The following is a 7706-nucleotide window of genomic DNA, read 5'->3' as shown; positions in this document are numbered from 1 at the left end:
CTTAATCAATTCTTATGCTCTCTTAGTCAATTCTTAATCATCTTAATTTAGTTGTAATATAATTTCTCAATATTAATCACATCTTAATCTTTCCTTAATTTCTATATTGTTCTTCCTTTATTTTGGGTAATTAAACATTATTTGGGATTATTTGGAGGATTGACAACCTTCCATCAATCATCAAGTCCTTCTATTATTCTTTGCTTTATTATTTGGAATCATCTTCATAGGTATAATTCTCTCTTAATCTTGTTTAATTATTGTTAATCACTTTCATTTATTCATCATGTTTTGCTTTCGAAGTATGATTGACTACCTCATTAGAATGCTAAACTTGATCATGAGTGAGTAGTTTCCTTAGCTAGGGTTAATGGGGAATTAGGGGAAACAAACATGGGGATCGATCTATGCTTAATCTAATATGTTTTCATAATTAAATATGCTTATTGTGATGTAAACATATGCACATGTTATGTTTGATGAAATGCGAGCCTATGAATCCTTGCATTTTTGGATCCATCACCTATCTTTTCAATGAGGCTTGTAAGCTTATACACCAACTCCAGCCTCATTAGACCATGCATATAGTTGGATAGGAAGGATTAAGTCGACTTGTAGGTGTTGTACAATCTAATCGATTCGGCTCCGAGACCCAAACCTTCTTAGGGATTGTAAGATATACACTAACTCAATCCCATCAGAACAATAAGTGCTTGCTATATAATTGAGAACATCTTTGTATGATCAACTCCTATGAATCCCCTATGAACCCATGACACCCTAGTGCTTTCAATTAATTGTTTACAACTCCTTTTAATTGCCTTGCTTTGCTTTCATTACTTTACTTTTATTCTGTTAATTAGTTTAGACCAACTTCAACTCAACCCAAATTGTGACACCCTTAGACATAGCTACTTGCAATTGAGAATCCTACATCAATACCCGTCCATTGGGATCCGACCTTTACTTACCTCTTTACTAAGAGTAGTTTGTGAATTTATAAATATTGTTTTGGTTGGTAGCTTTTGATGACGAGTTTTAACCGGACCACCAGTTATAACATTGAGCCACAATCTCAAGGTTATTCTAGTTTAGCTATAACTCTAGGCCTTCTCATAACACCCACTAAGCCGCCACTAGGGTTTCCATTGGGAACCCTAGCCGCGCACCATACGCCCAAAAACGAGGCATAAGCAAAATACGTTATGCAAATTTAACGGTAAAAACACATACGTAAACACACAAACAAAATTAACATGATAGTAAACAATCAAACACGTACTAATTATACAAATCAATTATTAAATCATGTAAATTAAATCAAATTGGCATAAACACGATTAAAGGAAAACACCTAGTTACCTTTTTAGAAGAAAACCCCTAGATATCATCTTCAACGATGTAGATGTCCTCTCCCGGTGTAGTCTCTACGCATTTATTGAATAATCCAACGTGCCAATGGGAAACGTTCCCAATTAAAACGCTAACGGTAGATATAAAACTATAAAACTATAAAAAAAACAATGCGGAAGACGTAAAACTTACAACGAGGAAAGTAAGATCCAAGAGGTAGGATCGATCTAGGCACGATAGATGATGAAGGAAGGAGGAAGAAGCACACAAAAAACCCTAAAAGAGGGGTAGGGCGTGCGGCACAAAGAGGGAGATAAGAAGGAAGCGATTAGGTTTAGGGTTTGAGAGAAAATTATGAGAAAAGAAGTTAGGGTTTAAGTTAGCTCTCATATATATAGAAGATGTCATGGATTTATATCAAGTCTGGGCCCAAAACCACCCTTCCTTCTCCAAACCACACGTAAAATGTAATACCCGTCCTTTTAGGGACCCGTTGACCAACGTTGACCGACCTTGGGGGCATTTGATAGCGCCTTTAGGATTGTGTGCAAGAGTTTCCTTGTGTCATGTTTGACTTTGGGGGATGTGTGGTACTCGATAGAGTAGAGGCTACTCGATCGAGTAGCTTGGGTACTCGATCGAGTAGAGGCCACTCGATCGAGTAAGTTAGTTACTCGATCGAGTAGCGTCTTTCTAGCGAGGGTTTGTAATCGTGTTTTGATAGAATCGCAAATCATTTCCGCCTCTCCCCTTCAGACCTAGATGTCACCTCCCTCCTTTCCCTTCACCATAATTCCTTCCATGGGAGCCTTTGAGGATGCTAGTGCCTTGAGGATGAGTTGCTTGAGTCGGGTAGCGGTCTTAACGCCGATATGCTATGTGTAGGTATGTCATCATCATCGTCTTTGTCATTGTTGTTCCTTGTAGGATTGTGTTGGTAGTAATAGGCTGTTAGGCGGTTTGTATAGGGGTTGCTCGCTTGGTTGATGTCATATGATTGATCAAGGAATTACTGCGGTTGGCTAAAGGTAAGCTCGCCTACTCAGTTTCTGTTGGATGTTTAGTATGACAGTTGTTGTATTGTTGTTGTGTCAGTGTGGCCGATTGTGTATGGTAATCGGATGGTGTTTGCTGTTTCATTGGTTGTTATTGTGGTGCAGCTGTTTGTGATTGATTGTCTATTGTTCTCGAGGTGTGTCCTCGGCTGAGTGAGTCACTTGCAGGAGTGGCTTCACGCCCTAGTTTCGCCCTCCGTGGAACCCGCAACGGGAGATGATGTGTACATTAATGGGACAGGGTTATCGCTCAGTGTGATGAGCGGGGCTTAGGTGGGAACCGCTGAGGTCCCCCACTAGTAGGGCTGGTCCAGTGGACAGTCGGTGACAGTGATTGATTGGAGGAGGTGTGGCTTGTGTGTTTATTGTTGTTTCCGTATTGCTATGCTAGTGGTTGGTGTATTTCTCCAGTTACTGTCCTTGTGTGGTTGTTCTTGTTTGTTTCTGTTGTGTCTGCCATGATCCCTTATGGTGAGCAGTCACTCTTAGCAGGTGATGTCTTGGATGGTAGCTGGAGTCTTGGCGGGATGAGTCTTCACAAGTCATGACAGGAGTAGTCTTCATAGTGTTTGATGAGTTGTATCATGTATATCAGTAGCTTGGTTAATCCCTTGTAAAGTTATTATAAATGTTCTTTTATCGACTTTTGATGATTGCTTTCCTCAGGCAACTAAGATGGTAACACCTTTATATGCTAGGGAAGGTCTTGTTAAGGCTCCTTGGTATATGGGGGTGTTACAAAGTGGTATCAGAGCGACGATTTTGGAACCTGTAACAAATGAGCCTAATGAACGTAGTAAGTCTAATAAAATGAACCTGGTGTATGTGTATTAGGAGCCCTAGCTGATGCTAGATTTTGGGTGAGTAGGCGCCCTCATTTCAAAATCATGGCCCCATTATGCTTAAGCCAGTCACTGGGTATGGGGATGTTGAGTCAGTAATTATGTGTCTAATGTGTGTAATGGTTATGCTAGAAACGTTTATGATGAAGTTTTTGTTGGAGTTAATATATGCGTGATGATAATGAGAAATGTGGAAGTTGGTACACGAATAGGAGTGTGTGTGAAAAGATTAGAAGTGCGGGATAGAGTATAAAATGTGGTAGTGGTCGTGTTTGCATCAAATAGTTGGTAATAGTAGTTCGTATAAGAGTTTACAAGTCTTATAAGCAGTAATAATAATAATTAAAGAGTTGTGGATTCGTGATGGTGGTGAACAAGTCATCTTTGCCGTCGCCGCCGTCATTAATCTTTATAGCTGAAAAAAGGTAATCTCATTTTCATAGCTACTGGCTTATATAAGGGTCGTACATGGATGATTGACGGTGAAATTGGTGACCCCATTTGTAATGATTAAATTGCTGAATTTTACAATTTCGTTAGTAAAAATTTTCATCTCTACTCATCAATCCCCTGCCCTTGTAATAGATGTGGTAATATTAGGGTTTTGCCTATCCCAGAGGTCAAAATACACTTAGAAAAGAATAGTTTCAGTAGAGATTATAGGCGTTGGACTTTTCATGGGGAATTAGAAGATGAGGATGGGGAATCTGATGTAGAGGTAAATAATCATACACCTGAAGCTGCTGGTTTAGATATAGGGGATGAGGGATATGATGTCTGTGTAAACAATCGTTCACCTACACCTGAAGTTATGTTAGGTGAGAAGTTTGCTGAAGATGATGGATTCGATGATTTTGAAGCTACCGGTGATGGGGAAATAAATGCTGATGATTTAATTGAGAAGTTGAGTTAATCTAAAATGCCTTTATTTACCGGTTGTAAGAAGTATACCAAATTGTCCGCGGTGGTAAAGTTATATAACTTGAAGGGGACAAAGAGGTGGAGTGATAAAAATTTTACAGATCTTGTAGCTTGCTATGTGACATGCTTCCTGACGGTAATGTTCTTCCGAGTCGGACATATGGGGATAAAAAAATGATTAGAGAATTGGGTATGGAATATGAAAAAATACATGCTTGTCCTAATGACTGCATATTGTACAGTAAAGATTATGAGAAATTATCATATTGTCCGTGCTGCTCTGTATGGCGTTATAAGACTAAGGAAGGGATCCCAGCTAAGGTGTTGTGGTATTTTCCAATAATACCAAGATTCATAAGGATTTATTTGAATAAAGAAGATGCAAGAATGTTGACTTGGCATAATAGTGGAAGGATTGAAAATGGAAAGTTAAGACACCCAGCGGATGGTCAACAGTGGAAAGAGTTTGACGCTAAATATCCTGACTTCGCCAAAGAAGCAAGGAATTGGCATTTAGCGCTCTCCACAGATGGAACAAAACCTCATGGAAACATGAGTACCCAACATATTACTTGGCCAGTTGTGTTGGCCATCTATAATTTGCCCCCATGGGTTTGCATTAAAAGGAAGTATCTGAAGTTTTCTTTGTTGATATCTGGCCCTCGACAACCAGGAAATTACATAGATGGGTATTTGGAAACACTTCTAGATGATCTGAAGATTCTGTGGGAAAGAGCGATACCAGTGTTTGATGGTTATAAGAAGGAAAGTTTCAATCTGAGAGCTATGTTATTGTGTACAATAACTGACTTTCCGGCGTACGAAGATCTTTCTGGACATACTGTACATGGGAAAGAGGCTTGCCCATTATGTTGGGGGGATGTTGAATTAGAATATTTGAAGCATTCTCGTAAGTATGTGTATAGGGGAAATCGTTGATGGTTGTGCCCTTATCATCATTATCGTAAGCTTCAGAAAGCGTTTAATGGGTGTCCAAGCAACGTGGGAGTCCTCAGATTTTGAATGGTCATGAAGTGTATGAGAAAGTGAAAGATATTGAGATAACGTACGGGAAGAAGGGACCTAAGTTGTCTACTCGTGGTTATAAAAAAAACCATATTTTTTACCAAACTTCCGTATTGGCGTGACCTCCCGGTTAGACATTGCCTAGATTTTATGCACATTGAAAAGAACGTTTGTGATAATATAATCAATACTCTACTGAATGTTCCGGGTAGGACAAAAGACAACAAGGCAGCTGATGCGTGTCAATTATATGATGTTTTACACCCTATTTTACACGCATTTTAGAGCTCATTTATGTGGTTTAAGGCTACTATTTGCCCCATTTCGTCTTCTTTTGTATTTTTATGTAATATTGCATATTTATGCGAAAATGAGTGGATATTGAACCAAATCCGTCCCCGAGTATCTTGCATTGCATTTGACGTGAAGTATTTGCTCAAGGAACGAGCTTGGTGCGCATTTCGAGGCCCGAAGGACAAATCCACGAGGATTTAGAAGTCAAGTATCAGCTAATCGACTGGTAAGCTCTGAACAGTGGCTCCTGGAAGTCGAGTTATGGTCGATCGACCACACCGCTACTTTGACGTGAATTAAAAGATCGAGGAATAGCAAGCCCATAGTAGTTAGGTTTTGGCAATAAGAACTACGTTGTATTCTATATAACGTATGCTAGGTTTTGAGAACGATTATTCAGTTTTTATCAAGCTTTAATCTCGTTTTATTATCAGAAATTCTTTAGGGTTCTTTAGTTTATAATCTTTTCCATTCAATAAAAGTTACTTTGGCATTCGGGTTCTTGGATCTTTATTCTCTGCAAATTCCGTTCGGTATTCTCCTGCTCTTATTCAGTTTCATTGCTTATATTTCGTTAATAGTATACAATTTCTAGTTAGTTTCCCGAAGCCGATTATCGTTTATTGTTATTTGTTATTTAACTATTTCAAGCATGAATCCAGTAGTTTTATTCATTAATATTGTTGTTGTTTTTATCAATACCATGATTAGCTAAATAGCTTGTACTAGAATGTAGGGGAACTGTAGCTTAGGCGGCATTAGAATAGGGTATCCTGAATCGCGCCATGGTCGATCGACTGGGTACCCTGGTCGATCGACTGGCCTCGTGAGATATGCTTCGTTTTAATTAATTTAATTGCTTTGTTTTACGAATCTAGTGCACGCGACTAGTTGAATGTTTAGGATTTGACCGACCCAATAAAGATCGAAAGATAGGGAAGGGAGATAGCCTACCTAATTAAGATGACTAGATTAACGAGATCGAAAGATAAGTTAGTTTAGCCTTTTAGTCACTTTTCAGGACGAAAGTTAGTATTAGTAATATTAGGGACCTATAGCGAGATCGAAAGATGCTACTTATGAGAGTGGACCGAGAGGACCTCTTATTTTCCCGTCTCACGCGTTTGATTTAGACCTACCTAGTATGCTGCCGCCGAAACTATAGTGAACCGACCATCTTAGCACCCTTTTAATCCTTTATTTCATCTACTCTTTAGTTTATTTTACTTTTATTGCCTTAGCTATAGATCACTCAAATCAATCAACCCCCACATACTGTTACCTTAAGACTAGAAATAGACAATTATTAAATACATTCGCCTCCCTGTGGTTCGACCCTGTTACCACTAGCTTATGTTAGTTTTAATAGGTATTATAAATATTATTTTTGGTACTCACAACGACGGGTATCAAATTTTGGCGCCGTTGCCGGGGAGGCAATTGTTCTAATTTTTAGTTGTTTTATTTTAGTCTGTTTCTTAGTTTAAGGGACATTCGTTCCTTAAACTATTCTCATATTCTTTTTGTAGTTTCCTCTTATGCGTAGGTCACAGGGTGGTGAATTAGTACCGTTCAATCCTGAGATTGAGAAGCCTTTGCGCGAATTGAGACGATCATCTAGGATATTGCCGATGGAGGAAGAGCTGAGTACTCTGTCTAGTTACTACGAGAACGAGCTGTTCGAGGAGGATCCACCTTCATCTCCTATTTCTACTTCATCAGCTGAGACCGTCACTTCTCCAGATTTTCTAAAGATGGCTTAAGAAGCGACTATAGCAAGTCACTCTGAGCCGACATCTGCAAATCTATACAAGGGGTTCGAATTACGGGGAGCTGATAGGAAATTCGAATCGAAGCCTTCTTATATCAACTTGGTTGAGATAAACCAATTAGGTATGATCTGCAAATGAAGATGCAGCCAAGCATATGGAGATATTTATTGATTATTGCTGCTCTATACCCCCGCCGACCGGTGTGACCCAGGACTAGGTGAAGGAGACAATGTTTATATTCTCACTCCGCGATGGTGCAAGGGAGTGGTATAGAGACCTGGATCGAGCTGCTAATGGGATCACCGACTGGAATTCTTTGGCCTTGGCATTCTACAAGAAATATTTCTCTGCCTCGAAGACAAATGCTATTAGAGCTCAGATCACGAGCTTTAAACAGGGTCCGGATGAGAACTTTCATGAGGCATGGGTCCGTTTCAAGAAGC

The sequence above is a fragment of the Silene latifolia genome, chromosome Y, assembly GCF_048544455.1.
Source record: "Silene latifolia isolate original U9 population chromosome Y, ASM4854445v1, whole genome shotgun sequence".
In the NCBI taxonomy this organism is placed as follows: domain Eukaryota; kingdom Viridiplantae; phylum Streptophyta; class Magnoliopsida; order Caryophyllales; family Caryophyllaceae; genus Silene; species Silene latifolia.
The sequence above is the reverse complement of the archived record's forward strand: the minus strand, read 5'-3'. Positions refer to the sequence as shown.